At 46.6% G+C, this 15,679-nt stretch overlaps 6 non-coding genes and 25 pseudogenes across 6 annotated transcripts; 12 read left to right on the top strand and 19 right to left on the bottom strand.

The window, feature by feature from the left end:
* Nucleotides 1-45: 45 nt before the first annotated feature.
* Nucleotides 46-164, top strand: LOC148256845 (5S ribosomal RNA; annotated as a pseudogene).
* Nucleotides 165-369: 205 nt separating this feature from the next.
* On the top strand, nucleotides 370-488 carry LOC148256844 (5S ribosomal RNA; annotated as a pseudogene).
* A 205-nt stretch (nucleotides 489-693) lies between these two features.
* LOC148256843 (5S ribosomal RNA) lies at nucleotides 694-812 on the top strand (annotated as a pseudogene).
* A 560-nt stretch (nucleotides 813-1,372) lies between these two features.
* On the top strand, nucleotides 1,373-1,491 carry LOC148256842 (5S ribosomal RNA; annotated as a pseudogene).
* Nucleotides 1,492-1,700: 209 nt separating this feature from the next.
* Nucleotides 1,701-1,819, top strand: LOC148256841 (5S ribosomal RNA; annotated as a pseudogene).
* Nucleotides 1,820-2,384: 565 nt separating this feature from the next.
* On the top strand, nucleotides 2,385-2,503 carry LOC148256840 (5S ribosomal RNA). The gene has a single exon (XR_015820354.1). It is a non-coding gene; the product is annotated as a 5S ribosomal RNA (ribosomal RNA).
* A 204-nt stretch (nucleotides 2,504-2,707) lies between these two features.
* LOC148256839 (5S ribosomal RNA) lies at nucleotides 2,708-2,826 on the top strand (annotated as a pseudogene).
* Nucleotides 2,827-3,034: 208 nt separating this feature from the next.
* Nucleotides 3,035-3,153, top strand: LOC148256838 (5S ribosomal RNA; annotated as a pseudogene).
* A 205-nt stretch (nucleotides 3,154-3,358) lies between these two features.
* LOC148256837 (5S ribosomal RNA) lies at nucleotides 3,359-3,476 on the top strand (annotated as a pseudogene).
* Nucleotides 3,477-4,039: 563 nt separating this feature from the next.
* Nucleotides 4,040-4,158, top strand: LOC148256836 (5S ribosomal RNA; annotated as a pseudogene).
* Nucleotides 4,159-4,718: 560 nt separating this feature from the next.
* LOC148256835 (5S ribosomal RNA) lies at nucleotides 4,719-4,837 on the top strand (annotated as a pseudogene).
* A 206-nt stretch (nucleotides 4,838-5,043) lies between these two features.
* LOC148256834 (5S ribosomal RNA) lies at nucleotides 5,044-5,162 on the top strand (annotated as a pseudogene).
* Nucleotides 5,163-5,716: 554 nt separating this feature from the next.
* LOC148256833 (5S ribosomal RNA) lies at nucleotides 5,717-5,835 on the bottom strand. Its single transcript, XR_015820342.1, has one exon. It is a non-coding gene; the product is annotated as a 5S ribosomal RNA (ribosomal RNA).
* Nucleotides 5,836-7,079: 1,244 nt separating this feature from the next.
* On the bottom strand, nucleotides 7,080-7,198 carry LOC148256832 (5S ribosomal RNA). The gene has a single exon (XR_015820488.1). It is a non-coding gene; the product is annotated as a 5S ribosomal RNA (ribosomal RNA).
* A 204-nt stretch (nucleotides 7,199-7,402) lies between these two features.
* On the bottom strand, nucleotides 7,403-7,521 carry LOC148256831 (5S ribosomal RNA). The gene has a single exon (XR_015820136.1). It is a non-coding gene; the product is annotated as a 5S ribosomal RNA (ribosomal RNA).
* A 563-nt stretch (nucleotides 7,522-8,084) lies between these two features.
* LOC148256830 (5S ribosomal RNA) lies at nucleotides 8,085-8,203 on the bottom strand (annotated as a pseudogene).
* Nucleotides 8,204-8,768: 565 nt separating this feature from the next.
* LOC148256829 (5S ribosomal RNA) lies at nucleotides 8,769-8,887 on the bottom strand (annotated as a pseudogene).
* A 205-nt stretch (nucleotides 8,888-9,092) lies between these two features.
* Nucleotides 9,093-9,211, bottom strand: LOC148256828 (5S ribosomal RNA). Its single transcript, XR_015821156.1, has one exon. It is a non-coding gene; the product is annotated as a 5S ribosomal RNA (ribosomal RNA).
* A 560-nt stretch (nucleotides 9,212-9,771) lies between these two features.
* LOC148256827 (5S ribosomal RNA) lies at nucleotides 9,772-9,890 on the bottom strand (annotated as a pseudogene).
* Nucleotides 9,891-10,094: 204 nt separating this feature from the next.
* On the bottom strand, nucleotides 10,095-10,212 carry LOC148256826 (5S ribosomal RNA; annotated as a pseudogene).
* A 561-nt stretch (nucleotides 10,213-10,773) lies between these two features.
* Nucleotides 10,774-10,892, bottom strand: LOC148256825 (5S ribosomal RNA; annotated as a pseudogene).
* A 204-nt stretch (nucleotides 10,893-11,096) lies between these two features.
* Nucleotides 11,097-11,215, bottom strand: LOC148256824 (5S ribosomal RNA; annotated as a pseudogene).
* A 559-nt stretch (nucleotides 11,216-11,774) lies between these two features.
* Nucleotides 11,775-11,893, bottom strand: LOC148256823 (5S ribosomal RNA; annotated as a pseudogene).
* Nucleotides 11,894-12,452: 559 nt separating this feature from the next.
* Nucleotides 12,453-12,571, bottom strand: LOC148256822 (5S ribosomal RNA; annotated as a pseudogene).
* Nucleotides 12,572-12,780: 209 nt separating this feature from the next.
* Nucleotides 12,781-12,899, bottom strand: LOC148256821 (5S ribosomal RNA; annotated as a pseudogene).
* A 561-nt stretch (nucleotides 12,900-13,460) lies between these two features.
* Nucleotides 13,461-13,579, bottom strand: LOC148256820 (5S ribosomal RNA). The gene has a single exon (XR_015820302.1). It is a non-coding gene; the product is annotated as a 5S ribosomal RNA (ribosomal RNA).
* A 210-nt stretch (nucleotides 13,580-13,789) lies between these two features.
* Nucleotides 13,790-13,908, bottom strand: LOC148256819 (5S ribosomal RNA; annotated as a pseudogene).
* A 204-nt stretch (nucleotides 13,909-14,112) lies between these two features.
* On the bottom strand, nucleotides 14,113-14,231 carry LOC148256818 (5S ribosomal RNA; annotated as a pseudogene).
* A 559-nt stretch (nucleotides 14,232-14,790) lies between these two features.
* Nucleotides 14,791-14,909, bottom strand: LOC148256817 (5S ribosomal RNA; annotated as a pseudogene).
* Nucleotides 14,910-15,115: 206 nt separating this feature from the next.
* Nucleotides 15,116-15,234, bottom strand: LOC148256816 (5S ribosomal RNA; annotated as a pseudogene).
* Nucleotides 15,235-15,439: 205 nt separating this feature from the next.
* LOC148256815 (5S ribosomal RNA) lies at nucleotides 15,440-15,558 on the bottom strand (annotated as a pseudogene).
* Nucleotides 15,559-15,679: the final 121 nt, after the last annotated feature.

Below are 15,679 nucleotides of genomic sequence, written 5' to 3'. Positions count from 1 at the left end.
GAAGAAAGGAGAAGGAGTGTATGTATTTGCAGCGCGAAATTAAATAGGTGCGATCTTACCAGCACTAAAGCCTCGGATCCCATTAGAACTTCGCAGTTAGGTGTGCTTGGGCGAGAGTAGTACTCGGATGGGTGACCACTTAGGAAGCCCTCGTCTTGCACCTATTTTTTTTCGGATGGGTTGTTCGACGTTAGGCGCAAATGGAATTATAAACCGCTGGTTCATTTGCAAAGGTGAGTCACGGTGCCGGGGCATATTACTTGATATTAGAACGAGAAAGAGAGATGCAGAGTGCACACACAAGGAAACAAATGACGGGAGGGGGAAGAAAGGAGAAGGAGTTTATGTATTTGCAGCGCGAAATTAATCAGGTTCGATCATACCAGCACTAATGCAACAGATCCCATCATAACTCCGCAGTTAAGTGTGCTTGGGCGAGAGTAGTACTCGGATGGGTGACCACTTGGGAAGTCCTCGTGTTGTACCCATTTTTTTGCAGATGATTCTTTCAACGTTACGTGCGACTTGAATTATGGTCCTCAGGTTTATTCGCAAATGTGAGTCACAGCGGTGTAGCATTTTACTTGATATTAGAACGAGAACGGGAGGTGCAGTGCGCACGCACAAGGAAACAAATGACGGGAGGGGGAAGAAAGGGGAATGAGTTTATGTATTTGCAGCGCAAAATTAAACAGGTGCGATCATACCAGCACTAATGCACCGGATCCCATCAGAACTCCGCAGTGAAGTGTGCTTGGGCGAGAGTAGTACTCGGATGTGTGACGTCTTGGGAAGTCCTCGTATCGCAACAATTTTTTTTCAGAGGGGTCGTTCGACGTTACGCGCGACTGGAACTGGGGTCCGCTGGTTTATACGCAAATGTGAGTCAAGAAGAGGGGGCATTTTAATCGATATTAAAACGAGAAGGAGAGGTGAAGTGTGATCGCACAAGGAAACAATTGATGGGAGGGGGAGGGAAGGAGAAGGAGTGTATGTATTTTCAGCACGAAATGAAACAGGTGCGATCATACCAGCACTAATGCAACGGATTCTATCAGAACTCCGTAGGTAAGGGTGCTTGGGCGAGAGTAGTACTAGCATGGGTTACCTCCTGCGAAGTCCTTATATTTCAACAATTTTCTTCTGAAGTCCTTGTGTTGCACCCATTTTTTTTGCAGACGATTCTTTCGACGTTACGCGCGACTTGAATTATGGTCCTCAGGTTTATTCGCAAATGTGAGTCACGGCGCCGTGGCATTTTACTTAATATTAGAACGAGAACGGGAGGTGCAGTGCGCACGCACAAGGAAACAAATGGTGGGAGGGGGAAGAAAGGGGAATGAGTGTAAGTATTTGCAGCGCGAAATTAAACAGGTGCGATCATACAAGCACAAATGCGCCGGATCCCATCAGAACTACGCAGTTAAGTGTGTTTTGACGAAAGTAGTACAATGATGGGTTACCTCGTGGGAACTTCTCGTGTTGCAGCCATTTTCTTTTTTTCAGATGTTCCGTTCGACGTTACGCGCGACTTTAATTTTGGTCCGCAGATTTATTCGCAAATGTGAGTCAGGGCGTTGTGGCATTTTACTTGATATTTGAACAAGAACGAGAGGTGCAGTGTGCACGCACAAGGAAACAAAAGACGGGAGGGGGAAGAAAGGAGAAGGAGTTTATGTATTTGCAGCGCAAAATTAAACAGGTGCGATCATACCAGCACTAATTCACCGGATCCCATTAGAACTCCGCAGTTAAGTGTGCTTGGGCTAGAGTAGTACTCGGATGGGTGACCTCTTGGGAAGTCCTCGTGCCGCATTAATTTTTTTTTTTTCAGACGGGTCGTTCGACGTTACGCGCGACTGGAACTAGGGTCCACTGGTTTATATGCAAATGTGAGTCAAGAAGCAGGGGCATTTTAATCGATATTAGAACTAGAAGGAGAGATGCAGAGTGCACGCACAAGGAAACAAATGACGGGAGGGGGGATGGAGGGAGAAAAAGTGTATGTATTTGCAGCGCAGAATGAAACAGGAGCAATCATACCAGCACCAATGCAACGGATTCTATCAGAACTCTGCAAGTTAAGGGTGCTTGGGCGAGAGTAGCACTAGGATGTGTGACCTCCTTCGAAGTCCTTATATTTCACCCATTTTCTTAGGAAGTCCTTGTGTTGCAATCATTTTTTTGCAGATGATTCTTTCGACGATATGCGCGACTTGAATTATGGTCCTCAAGTTTATTCGCAAATGTGAGTCACGTCACCGTAGCATTTTACTTGACATTAGAACGAGCTCGGGAGGTGCAGTGCGCACGCACAAGGAAACAAATGACGGGAGGGGGAAGAAAAGAGAAGGAGTTTATGTATTTGCAGCGCGAAATTAAACGGGTGCGATCATACCAGCACTAATGCACCGGATCCCATCAGAACTCCGCAGTTAAGTGAGTTTGGGCGAGAGTAGTACTCGGATGGGTGACCTCCTGGGAAGTCCTCGTGTCGCACCAATTTTATTTCAAACGGGTCGTTCAACGTTACACGCGACTGGAACTAGGGTCCGCTGGTTTATACGCAAATGTGAGTCAAGAATCAGGGGCATTTTAATCGATATTAGAACGAGAAGGAGAGGTGTAGTGTGAACGCACAAGGAAACAAATGATGGGAGGGGGGGAGGGAAGAAGGAGTGTATGTATTTTCAACACGAAATTAAACAGGTGCGGTCACACCAGCACAAAAGCACCGAATCCCATCAGAACTCCGCAGTTAAGTGTGCTTTGGCGAAAGTAGTAAAATGATGGGTTACCTCCTGGGAAGTTCTCGTGTTGCACCCATTTTTTTTTTTCAGATGTGCCGTTCGACGTTACGTGCGACTTGAATTATGGTCCTCAGGTTTATTCGCAAATGTGAGTCACGGCGCCATGACATTTTACTTGATATTAAAACGAGAACGGGAGGTGCAGTTCGCACGCACAAGGAAACAAATGACGGGAGGGGGAAGAAAGGGGAATGAGTTTATATATTTGCTGCGCGAAATTAAACAGTTGCGATTATACCAGCACTAATGCAGCGGATCCCATTAGAACTCCGCAGTGAAGTGTGCTTGGGCGAGATTAGTACTCGGATGGGTGACCTCCTGGGAAGTCCTCGTGTCGCACAAGTTTTTTTTTCAGACGGGTCGTTCGACGTTACTCGCGTCTGGAACTAGGGTCCGCTGGTTTATACGCAAATGTGAGTCAAGAAGCAGAGGCATTTTAATCGATATTAGAACGAGAATGAGAGGTGAAGTGTGAACGCACAAGGAAACAAATGATGGGAGGGGGGGAGGGAAGAAGGAGTGTATGTATTTTCAGCACGAAATTAAATAGGTGCGGTCACACCAGCACAAATGCACCGGATCCCATCAGAACTCCGCAGTTAAGTGTGCTTTGGGAAAGTAGTACAATGATGGGTTACCTCCTGGGATATTCTCGTGTTGCACCCATTTTCTTTTTTTCAGATGTGCCGTTCGACGTTCCGCGTGACTTTAATTATGGTCCGCAGATTTATTCGTAAATGTGAGTCACGGCGCCGTGGCATTTTACTTGATATTTGAACGAGAACGAGAGGTGCAGTGCGCACGCACAAGGAAACAAATGACGGGAGGGGGAAGAAAGGAGAAGGAGTTTGTGTATTTGCAGCTTGAAATTAAACAGGTGCGATCATACCAGCACTAACTCACCGGATCTTATAAGAACTCCACAGTTAAGTGTGCTTGGGCGAGAGTAGTACTCGGATGGGTGAGCTCCAGCGAAGTCCTTATATTTCACCCATTTTCTTATGAAGTCCTCGTGTTGCACCCATATTTTCTCAGATTATTCTTTCGACGATACGCGCAACTTGAATTATGGTCCTCAGATTTATTCGCAAATGTGAGTCACGGCACCGTAGCATTTTACTTGATATTAGAACGAGCACGGTTGGTGCAGTGCGCACGCACAAGGAAACAAATGACGGGAGGGGGAAGAAAGGAGAAGGAGTTTATGTATTTGCAGCGCGAAATTAAACGGGTGCGATCATACCAGCACTAATGCATCGGATCCCATCAGAACTCCGCAGTTAAGTGTGCTTGGGAGCGAGTAGTACTCGGATGGGTGATCTCCTGGGAAGTCCTCGTGTCGCACCAATTTTTTTTCAGACGGGTCGTTCAACGTTAAGCGCGACTGGAACTTGGGTCCGCTGGTTTATACGCAAATGTGAGTCAATAAGCAGGGGCATTTTTAATCGATATTAGAACGAGAAGGAGAGATGCAGTGTGAACGCACAAGGAAACAATTGATGGGAGGGGGAGGGAAGGAGAAGGAGTGTATGTATTTTTAGCACGAAATGAAACAGGTGCGATCATACCAGCACTAATGCAACGGATTCTATCAGAACTCCGTAGGTAAGGGTGCTTGGGCGAGAGTAGTACTAGCATGGGTTACCTCATGCGAAGTCCTTATATTTCACCCATTTTCTTGTGAAGTCCTCGTGTTGCACCCATTTTTTTGCAGATGATTCTTTCGACGTTACGAGCGACTTGTATTATGGTCCTCAGGTTTGTTCGCAAATGTGAGTCACGGCGCTGAAGCATTTTACTTGATATTAGAATGAGAACAGGAGGTGCAGTGCGCACGCACAAGGAAACAAATGATGGGAGGGGGAAGAAAGGGGAATGAGTTTATGTATTTGCAGCGCAAAATTAAACAGGTGTGATCATACCAGCACTAATGCACCGAATCCCATCAGAACTCTGCTGTTAAGTGTGCTTGGGCGAGATTAGTACTCAGATGGGTGACCTCCTGGGAAGTCCTCGTGTCGCACTAATTTTTTTTCAGACGGGTCGTTTGACATTACGCACGTCTGGAACTAGGGTCCGCTGGTTTGTACGCAAATGTGAGTCAAGAAGCAGGGGCATTTTAATCGATATTAGAACGAGAATGAGAGGTGAAGTGTGAACGCACAAGGAAACAAATGACGGGAGGGGGGATGGAAGGAGACAGAGTGTATGTATTTGCAGTGCGAATTTAAACAGCTGCGATCTTTCCAGCACTAAAGCCCCGGATCCCATCAGAACTCCGCAGTTAAGTTTGCTTGGGCGAGAGTAGTACTCGGATGGGTGACCACTTGGGAAGCCCTCGTGTTGCACCTATTTTTTTTCGGATGGGTTTTTCGACGTTACGCGCGAATGGTATTATAAACCGCTGGTTCATTTGCAAAGGTGAGTCACGGTGCAGGGGCATATTACTTGATATTAGAACGAGAAAGAGAGATGCAGAGTGCACGCACAAGGAAACCAGCGGACCCTAGTTCCAGACGCGCGTAACGTCGAACGACCCGTCTGAAAAAAAATTGGTGCGACACGAGAACTTCACAAGAAAATGGGTGAAATATAAGGACTTCGCAGGAGGTAACCCATGCTAGTACTACTCTCGCCCAAGCACCCTTACCTACAGAGTTCTGATAGAATCCGTTGCATTAGTGCTGGTATGATCGCACCTGTTCCATTTCGTGCTGAAAATACATACACTCCTTCTCCTTCCCTCCCCCTCTCATCAATTGTTTCCTTGTGCGTTCACACTGCACCTCTCCTTCTCGTTCTAATATCGATTAAAATGCCACTACTTTTTTACTCACATTTGCGTATAAACCAGCGGACTCTAGTTCCAGTCGCGCGTAACGTCGAACAACCCGTCTGAAAAAAAATTGGTGCGACACGAGGACTTCCTAGGAGGTCACCCATCCGAGTACTACTCTCGCCCAAGCACACTTAACTGCGGAGTTCTGATGGGATCCGGTGCATTAGTGCTGGTATGATCGCATAAGTTTAATTCTGCGTTTCAAATACATAAACTCCTTCTCCTTTCTTCCCCCTCCCGTCAATTGTTTCCTTGTGCGTGCGCACTGCACCTCCCGTGCTCGTTATAATATCAAGTAAAATGCTATGGTGTCGTGACTCACATTTGCGAATAAACCTGAGGACCATAATTCAAGTCGCGCGTATCGTCGAAAGAATCATCTGCAAAAAAATTGGTGTAACACGAGGACTTCCTAAGAAAATGGGTGAAATATAAGGACTTCGCAGGAGGTCACCCATCCTAGTGCTACTCTCGCCCAAGCACCCTTAACTTGCGGAGTTCTGATAGAATCAGTTGCATTGGTGCTGGTATGATTGCTCATGTTTCATTCTGCGCTGCAAATACATACACTTTTTCTCCCTCCATCGCCCCTCCCGTCATTTGTTTCCTTGTGCGTTCACACTGCACCTCTCGTTCTCATTCAAATATCAAGTAAAATGCCACGTCGCCGTGACTCGCATTTACGAATAAATCTGCGGACCATAATTAAAGTCGCGCGTAACGTCGAACGGCACATCTGAAGAAAAGAAAATGGGTGCAACACGAGAACATCCCAGGAGGTAACCCATCATTGTACTACTTTCGCCAAAGCACACTTAACTGCGGAGTTCTGATGGGATCAAGTGCATTAGTGCTGGTACGATGCCACTTGTTTAATTTTGCGCTTCAAATACATACACTCCTTCTCTTTTCTTCCTCCTCCCGTCATTTGTTTCCTTGTGCGTGTGCACTGCACCTCCCGTACTCGTTCTAATATCAAGTAACATGCCACGGCGCCGTGACTCACATTTGCGAAAAAGCCTGCGGACCATAAATCAAGTCGCGCGTAACGTCGAAAGAATCATCTGCAAAAAGATGGGTGCAACACGACGACCTCCCAAGAAAATGGGTGAAATATAAGGACTTCGCAGGAGGTCACCCATCCGAGTACTTTTCTCACCCAAGCATCCTTAACTGCGGAGTTCTGATAGAATCCGTTGCATTAGTGCTGGTATGATCCCTCATGTTTCATTCTGCACTGCAAATACATACACTCTTTCTCCTCCCATCCCCCCTCCCATCATTTGTTTCCTTGTGCGTGCACTCTACATCTCTCTTTCTCGTTCTAATATCAAGTAATATGCCCCGGCACCGTGACTCACCTTTGCAAATGAACCGGCGGTTTATAATTCCATCCGTGCGTAACGTCGAACAACCCATCCGAAAAAAAATAGGTGCAACACGAGGGCTTCCCAAGTGGTCACCCATTCGAGTACTACTCTCGCCCAAGCACACTTAACTGCAGAGTTCTGATGGGATCCGGGGCTTTAGTACTGGTATGATCGCACCTGTTTAATTTCGTGCTGCAAATGCATACACTCCTCTCCTTTCTTCCCCCTCCAGTCAATTGTTTCCTTGTGCATTCACACTGCACCTCTCTTTCTCGTTCTAATATCAATTAAAATGCCCCTGCTTCTTGACTCACATTTGCGTATAAACCAGCAGACCCTAGTTCCAGTCGCGCGTAACGTCGAATAACCTGTCTGAAAAAAAATTGTTGCGACACGAGGACTTCCCAGAAGGTCACCCATCCGAGTACTACTCTCGCCCAAGCACGGTTAACTGCGGAGTTCTGATGGGATCCGGTGCATTAGTGCTGGTATGATCGCACCGGTTTAATTTTGCGCTGCAAATACATAAATTCCTTCCCTTTTCTTCCCCCTCCCGTCATTTGTTTCCTTGTGCGTGCGCACTGCACCTCCCGTGCTCGTTCTAATATCAAGTAAAATGCTACGGTGCCGTGACTCACATTTGCGAATAAACCTGAGGACCATAATTCAAGTCGCGCGTATCATCGAAAGAATCATCTGCAAAAAATTAGGTACAACACGAGGACTTCCTAAGAAAATGGGTGAAATATAAGGACTTCGCAGGAGGTCACCCATCCTAGTGCTACTCTCGCCCAAGCACCCTTAACTTGCGGAGTTCTGATAGAATCCGTTGCATTGGTGCTGGTATGATTGCTCATGTTTCATTCTGCGCTGCAAATACATACACTTTTTCTCCCTCCATCCCCCCTCCCGTCATTTGTTTCCTTGTGCGTGCACTCTGCATCTCTCTTTCTCGTTCTAATATCGATTAAAATGCCCCTGCTTATTGACTCACATTTGCGTATGAACCAGTGGACTCTAGTTCCAGTCGCGCGTAACGTCGAACGACCTGTTTGAAAAAAAAAATTAGTGCGACAAGAGGACTTCCCAGGAGGTCACCCATCCGAGTACTACTCTCGCCCAAGCACACTTAACTGCGGAATTCTGATGGGATCTGGTGCATTAGTGCTGGTTTAATCGAACCTGTTTAATTTTGTGCTGCAAATACATAAACTCCTTCTCTTTTCTTCCCCCTCCCGTCATTTGTTTCCTTGTGCGTGCGCACTGCACCTCTCGTCCTCGTTCAAATATCAAGTAAAATGCCACGGCGCCGTGACTCACATTTGCGAATAAATCTGCGGACCCTAATCAAAGTCGCGCGTAACTTCGAACGGCACAACTGAAAAAAAGAAAATGGGTGCAAAACGAGAACTTCACAAGAAAATGGGTGAAATATAAGGACTTCGAAGGAGGTAACCCATGCTAGTACTACTCTCGCCTAAGCACCCTTACCTACGGAGTTCTGATAGAATCCGTTGCATTAGTGCTGGTATGAGCCCTCATGTTTCATTCTGCACTGCAAATACATATACTCTTTCTCCTTCCAACCCCCCTCCCGTCATTTGTTTCCTTGTGCGTGCATTCTGCATCTCTCTTTCTCGTTCTAATATCAAGTAATATGCCCCGGCACCGTGACTCACCTTTGCAAATGAACCAGTGATTTATAATTCCATTCGCGCGTAACGTCGAACAACCCATCCGAAAAAAAAATAGGTGTAACACGAGGGCTTCCCAGGTGGTGACCCATCCGAGTACTACTCTCGCCCAATAACACTTAACTGCGGAGTTTTGATGGGATACGGAGCTTTAGTGCTGGTATGATCGCACCTGTTTAATTTCGGGCTGCAAATACATACACTCCTTCTCATTTCTTCCCCCTCCCGTCATTTGTTTCCTTGTGCGTTCACACTTCACCTCTCATTCTCGTTCTAATATCGATTAAAATGCCCCTGCTTCTTGACCCACATTTGCGTATAAACCAGCGGACCCTAGTTCCAGACGCGCGTAACATCGAACGACCTGTCTGAAAAAAAATTGGTGCAACACGAGGACTTCCCAGGAGGTCACCCATCCGAGTACTAATCTCGCCCAAGCACACTTCACTGCGGAGTTCTGATGGGATCCGGTGCATTAGTGCTGGTATGATCGCACCTGTTTAATTTCACGCTGCAAATACATAAATTCATTCCCCTTTCTTCCCCCTCCCGTCATTTGTTTCCTTGTGCGTGCGCACTGCACCTCCCGTTCTCGTTCTAATATCAAGTAAATAGCTACAGCGCCGTGACTCACATTTGCGAATAAACCTGAGGACCATAATTCAAGTCGCACGTAACGTCGAAAGAATCATCTGCAAAAAAATGGGTGCAACACGAGGACTTCACAAGAAAATGGGTGAAATATAAGGACTTCGCAGGAGGTAACCCATGCTAGTACTACTCTCGCCTAAGCACCCTTACACACGTAGTTCTGATAGAATCTGTTGCATTAGTGCTGGTATGATCGCACCAGTTTAATTTCGCGCTGCAAATACATAAACTCCATCTCATTTCTTCCCCCTCCCGTCATTTGTTTCCTTGTGCGTGCACACTGCACATCTCGTTCTCGTTCAAATATCAAGTAAAATGCCACGGCGCCGTGACTCACATTTGCGAATAAATCTGCGGACCATAATTAAAGTCACGCGTAACGTCGAACGGCACATCTAAAAAAAAGAAGGGTGCAACACGAGAACATCCCAGGAAGTAACCCATCATTGTACTACTTTCGTCAAAGCACACTTAACTGCGGAGTTCTGATGGGATCCGGTGCATTAGTGTTGGTGTGACCGCACCTGTTTAATTTCGTGCTGAAAATACATACACTCCTTCTTCCCTCCCCCCCTCCAATCATTTGTTTCCTTGTGCGTTCACACTGCACCTCTCCTTCTCGTTCGAATATTGATTAAAATGCCCCTGATTCTTGACTCACATTTGCGTATAAACCAGCGGACCATAGTTCCAGTTGCGCGTAAAGTCGAACGACCCATCTGAAAAAAAATTATTACGATACGTGGACTTCCCAAGAGGTCACCCATCCAAGTACTACTCTCGCCCAAGCACCCTTAACTGCAGAGTTCTGATGGGATCCAGTGCATTAGTGCTGGTATGATGCCACTTGTTTAATTTTGCGCTTCAAATACATACACTCCTTCTCTTTTCTTCCTTCTCTCGTCATTTGTTTCCTTGTGCGTGCGCACTGCACCTCCCCTACTCGTTCTAATATCAAGTAAAATGCCACGGCGCCGTGACTCACATTTGCGAATAAACCTGCGGACCATAAAGCAAGTCGCGCGTAACGTCGAAAGAATCATCTGCAAAAAGATGGGTGCAACACGAGGACCTCCCAAGAAAATGGGTGAAATATAAGGACTTCGCATGAGGTCACCCGTCTGAGTACTTTTCTCGCCCAAGCACCCTTAACTGCAGAGTTCTGATAGAATCCGTTGCATTAGTGCTGGTATGATCCCTCATGTTTCATTCTGCACTGCAAATACATACACTCTTTCTCCTCCCATCCCCCCACCCATCATTTGTTTCCATGTGCGTGCACTCTGCACCTCTCTTTCTCGTTCTAATATCAAGTAATATGCCCCGGCACTGTGACTCACCTTTGCAAATGAACCAGCGGTTTATAATTCCATTCGCGCGTAACGTCGAACAACCCATCCGAGAAAAAAAAGGTGCAACACGAGGGCTTCCCAAGTGGTCACCCATCCAAGTACTACTCTTGCCCAAGCACACCTAACTGCGGAGTTCTGATAGGATCCGGGGCTTTAGTGCTGGTATGATCGCACCTGTTTAATTCTGCGTTGCAAATACATACACTCCTTCTCCTTTCTTCCCCCTCCGTCATTTGTTTCCTTGTGCGTTCACACTTCATCTCTCCTTCTCGTTCTAATATCGATTAAAATGCCCCTGCTTCTTGACTCACATTTGCGTATAAACCAGCAGACCCTAGTTCCAGACTCGCGTAACGTCGAACGACCCGTGTGAAAAAAAATTGGTGCGACACGAGGACTTTCCAGGAGGTCACCCATCCGAGTACTAATCTCGCCCAAGCACACTTAACTGCGGAGTTCTTATGTGATCCGGTGCTTTAGTGCTGGTATGATCGCACCTGTTTAATTTCGCGCTGCAAATACATAAACTCATTCCCCTTTCTTCCCCCTCCCGTCATTTGTTTCCTTGTGCGTGCGCACTGCACGTCCCGTTCTTGTTCTAATTTCAAGTAAAATGCTACAGCGCCGTGACTCACATTTGCGAATAAACCTGAGGACCATAATTCAAGTCGCACGTAACGTCGAAAGAATCATCTGCAAAAAAATGGGTGCAACACGAGCACTTCACAAGAAAATGAGTGAAATATAAGGACTTCCCAGGAGGAAACCCATGATAGTACTACTCTCGCCCAAGCACCCTTACCTACGGAGTTCTGATAGAATCCATTGCATTAGTGCTGGTATGATCGCACCTGTTTCATTTCGCGTTGAAAATACATACACTCCTTCTCCTTCCCTCCCCCTCCCATCAATTGTTTCCTTGTGTGTTCACATTGCACCTCTCCTTCTCGTTCTAACATTGACTAAAATGCTTCTGCTTCTTGACTCACATTTGCGTATAAACCAGCGGACCCTAGTTTCAGTCGCGCGTAACGTCGAACGACCCGTCTGAAAAAAAATTGGTGCGACACGAGGACTTCCCAAGAGGTCACCCATCCGAGTACTACTCTCGCCCAAGCACACTTAACTCCAGAGTTCTGACGGGATTCGGTGCATTAGTGCTGGTATGATCGCACTTGTTTAATTTTGCGCTGCAAATACATAAACTCCTTCTCCTTTCTTCCCCCTCCCGTCATTTGTTTCCTTGTGCGTGCGTACTGCACCTCCTGTGCTCGTTCTAATGTCAAGTAAAATGCTACGGTGCCGTGACGCACATTTGCGAATAAACCTGAGGACCATAATTCAAGTCGCGCGTATCGTCGAAAGAATCATCTGCAAAAAAATGGGTGCAACACGAGGACTTCACAAGAAAATGGGTGAAATATAAGGACTTCGCAGGAGGTAACCCATGCTAGTACTACTCTCGTCCAAGCACCCTTACCTACGGAGTTCTGATAGAATCCGTTGCATTAGTGCTGGTATGATCGCACCTGTTTCATTTCGTGCTTAAAATACATACACTCCTTCTCTTTCCCTCCCCCTCCCATCAATTGTTTCCTTGTGCGTTCACACTGCACCTCTCCTTCTCGTTCTAATATCGATTAAAATGCCCCTGCTTCCTGACTCACAATTGCGTATAAACCAGCGGACAATAGTTCCAGTCGCGCGTAACGTCGAACGACCCGTCTGAAAAAAAATTGGTGCGACACGAGGACTTACCAGGAGGTCACCCATCCGAGTACTACTCTCGCCCAAGCGCACTTAACTGCGGAGTTCTGATGGGATCCAGTGCATTAGTGCTGGTATGATCGCACCCGTTTAATTCCGCGCTGCAAATACATAAACTCTTTCTCCTTTCTTCCCCCTCCCGTCATTTGTTTCCTTGTGCGTGCGCACTGCACCTCTCGTTCTCGTTCAAATATCAAGTAAAATGCCACGGCGCCGGGACTCACATTTGCGAATAAATCTGCGGACCATAATTAAAGTCGCGCGTAACGTCGAACGGCACATCTGAAAAAAATAAAATGGGTGCAACACGAGAACTTCCCAGGAGGTAACCCATCATTGTACTACTTTTGCCAAAGCACACTTAACTGCGGAGTTCTGATGGGATCCGTTGCATTTGTGCTGGTATGATCGCACCCGTTTAATTCCGCGCTGCAAATAGATAAACTCATTCTCCTTTCTTCCCCCTCCCATCATTTGTTTCCTTGTGCGTGCGCACTGCACCTCCCGTACTCGTTCTAATATCAAGTAAAATACTACGGTGCCGTGACTCACATTTGCCAATAAACCTGAGGACCATAATTCAAGTCGTGCGTATCATCGAAAGAATCATCTGCAAAAAATGGGTGCAACACGAGGACTTCCTAAGAAAATGGGTGAAATATAAGGACTTCGCAGGAGGTCACCCATCCTAGAGCTACTCTCGCCCAAGCACCCTTAACTTGCAGAGTTCTGATAGAATCCGTTGCATTGGTGCTGGTATGATTGCTCATGTTTCATTCTGTGCTGCGAATACATACACTTTTTCTCCCTCCATCCCCCCTCCCGTCATTTGTTTCCTTGTGCGTGCACTCTGCATCTCTCCTTCTTGTTCTAATATCGATTAAAATGCCCCTGCTTCTTGACTCACATTTGCGTATAAACCAGTGGACCCTAGTTCCAGTCGCTCGTAACGTCGAACGACCCGTCTGAAAAAAAAATTAGTGCGACACAAGGACTTCCCAAGAGGTCACCCATCCGAGTACTACACTCGCCCAAGCACACTTAACTGCGGAGTTCTGATGGGATCCGGTGCAATAGTGCTGGTATGATCGCACCCATTTAATTTCGCGCTGCAAATACATAAACTCTTTCTCCTTCCATCCTCCCTCCTGTCATTTGTTTCCTTGTGCGTGCACTCTGCATCTCTCTTTCTCGTTCTAATATCAAGGAATATGCCCCGGCACCGTGACTCACATTTGCGAATAAATCTGCGGACCATAATTAAAGTCGCGCGTAACGTCGAACGGCAAATCTGAAGAAAAAAAAATGGGTGCAACACGAGAACATCCCAGGAGGTAACCCATCATTGTACTACTTCCGACAAAGCACACTTAACTGCGGAGTTCTGATGGGATCCGGTGCATTTGTGCTGGTGTGACCGCACCTGTTTAATTTCGTGCTGAAAATACATACACTCTTTCTTCCCTCCCCCCCTCCCATCATTTGTTTCCTTGTGCGTTCACACTGCACCTCTCCTTCTCGTTCTAATATCGATTAAAATGCCCCTGATTCTTGACTCACATTTGCGTATAAACCAGCGGACAATAGTTCCAGTCGCGCGTAACGTCGAACGACCCATCTGAAAAAAAATTGTTGCAATACGAGGACTTCCCAAGAGGTCACCCATCCGAGTACTACTCTCGCCCAAGCACACTTGACTGCAGAGTTCTGATGGGATCCGGAGCATTAGTGCTGGTATGATCGCACCGGTTTAATTCCGCGCTGCAAAAACATAAACTCCTTCTCCTTTCTTCCCCCTCCCGTCATTTGTTTCCTTGTGCGTGCGCACTGCACCTCCCGTACTCGTTCTAATATCAAGTAAAATGCCACGGCGCCGTGACTCACATTTGCGAATAAACCTGCAGACCATAAATCAAGTCGCGCGTAATGTCGAAAGAATCATCTGCAAAAAGATGGGTGCAACACGAGGACCTCCCAAGAAAATGGGCGAAATATAAGGACTTCGCAGGAGCTCACCCATCCGAGCACTTTTCTCGCCCAAGCACCCTTAACTACGGAGTTCTGATAGAATCCGTTGCATTAGTGCTGGTATGATCCCTCATGTTTCATTCTGCACTGCAAATACATACACTCTTTCTCCGCCCATCCCCCTCCCGTCATTTGTTTCCTTGTGGGTGCACTCTGCACCTCTCTTTCTCGTTCTAATATCAAGTAATATGCCCCGGCACCGTGACTCACCTTTGCAAATGAACCAGCGGTTTATAATTCCATTCGCGCGTAACGTCGAACAACCCATCCGAAAAAAAATAGGTGCAACACGAGGGCTTCCCAAGTGGTCACCCATCCGAGTACTACCCTCGCCCAAGCACACTTAACTGTGGAGTTCTGATGGGATCTGGAGATTTAGTGCTGGTATGATCGCACAAGTTTAATTTCGCGCTGCAAATACATACACTCCTTCTCCTTTCTTCCCCTTCCGTCATTTGTTTCCTTGTGCGTTCACACTTCACCTCTCATTCTTGTTCTAATATCGATTAAAATGCCCCTACTTCTTGACTCACATTTACGTATAAACCAGTGAACCCTAATTCCAGTCGCGCGTAACGTCGAATTTCCAGTCTGAAAAAAAAAATTTGTGTGACACGAGGACTTCCCAGGAGGTCACCCATCCGAGTACTAATCTCGCCCAAGCACACTTCACTGCGGAGTTCTGATGGAATCCGGTGCATTAGTTTTGGTATGATCGCACCTGTTTAATTTTGCGCTGCAAATACATAAACTCATTCCCCTTTCTTCCCCCTCCCGTCATTTGTTTCCTTGTGCGTGCGCACTGCACCTCCCGTTCTCGTTCTAATATCAAGTAAAATGCTACAGCGTGGTGACTCACATTTGCGAATAAACCTGAGGACCATAATTTAAGTCGCGCGTAATGTTGAAAGAATCATCTACAAAAAAATGGGTGCAACACGAGGACTTTCCAAGTGGTCACCCATCCAAGTACTACTCTCGCCCAAGGACACTTAACTGCAGAATTCTGATGGGATCCAGTGCAATAGTGCTGGTATGATCGCACCCGTTTAATTTTGCGCTGCAAATAGATAAACTCCTTCTCCTTTCTTCCCCCTCCCGTCATTTGTTTCCTTATGCGTGCGCACTGTACCTCCCGTACTCGTTCTAATATCAAGTAAAATACTCA

Source organism: Carica papaya, chromosome 5 (genome assembly GCF_054855325.1).
Source record: "Carica papaya isolate Zhongbai chromosome 5, ASM5485532v1, whole genome shotgun sequence".
NCBI classification, from domain to species: Eukaryota; Viridiplantae; Streptophyta; class Magnoliopsida; order Brassicales; family Caricaceae; genus Carica; species Carica papaya.
The sequence above is the reverse complement of the archived record's forward strand: the minus strand, read 5'-3'. Positions and strand labels throughout refer to the sequence as shown.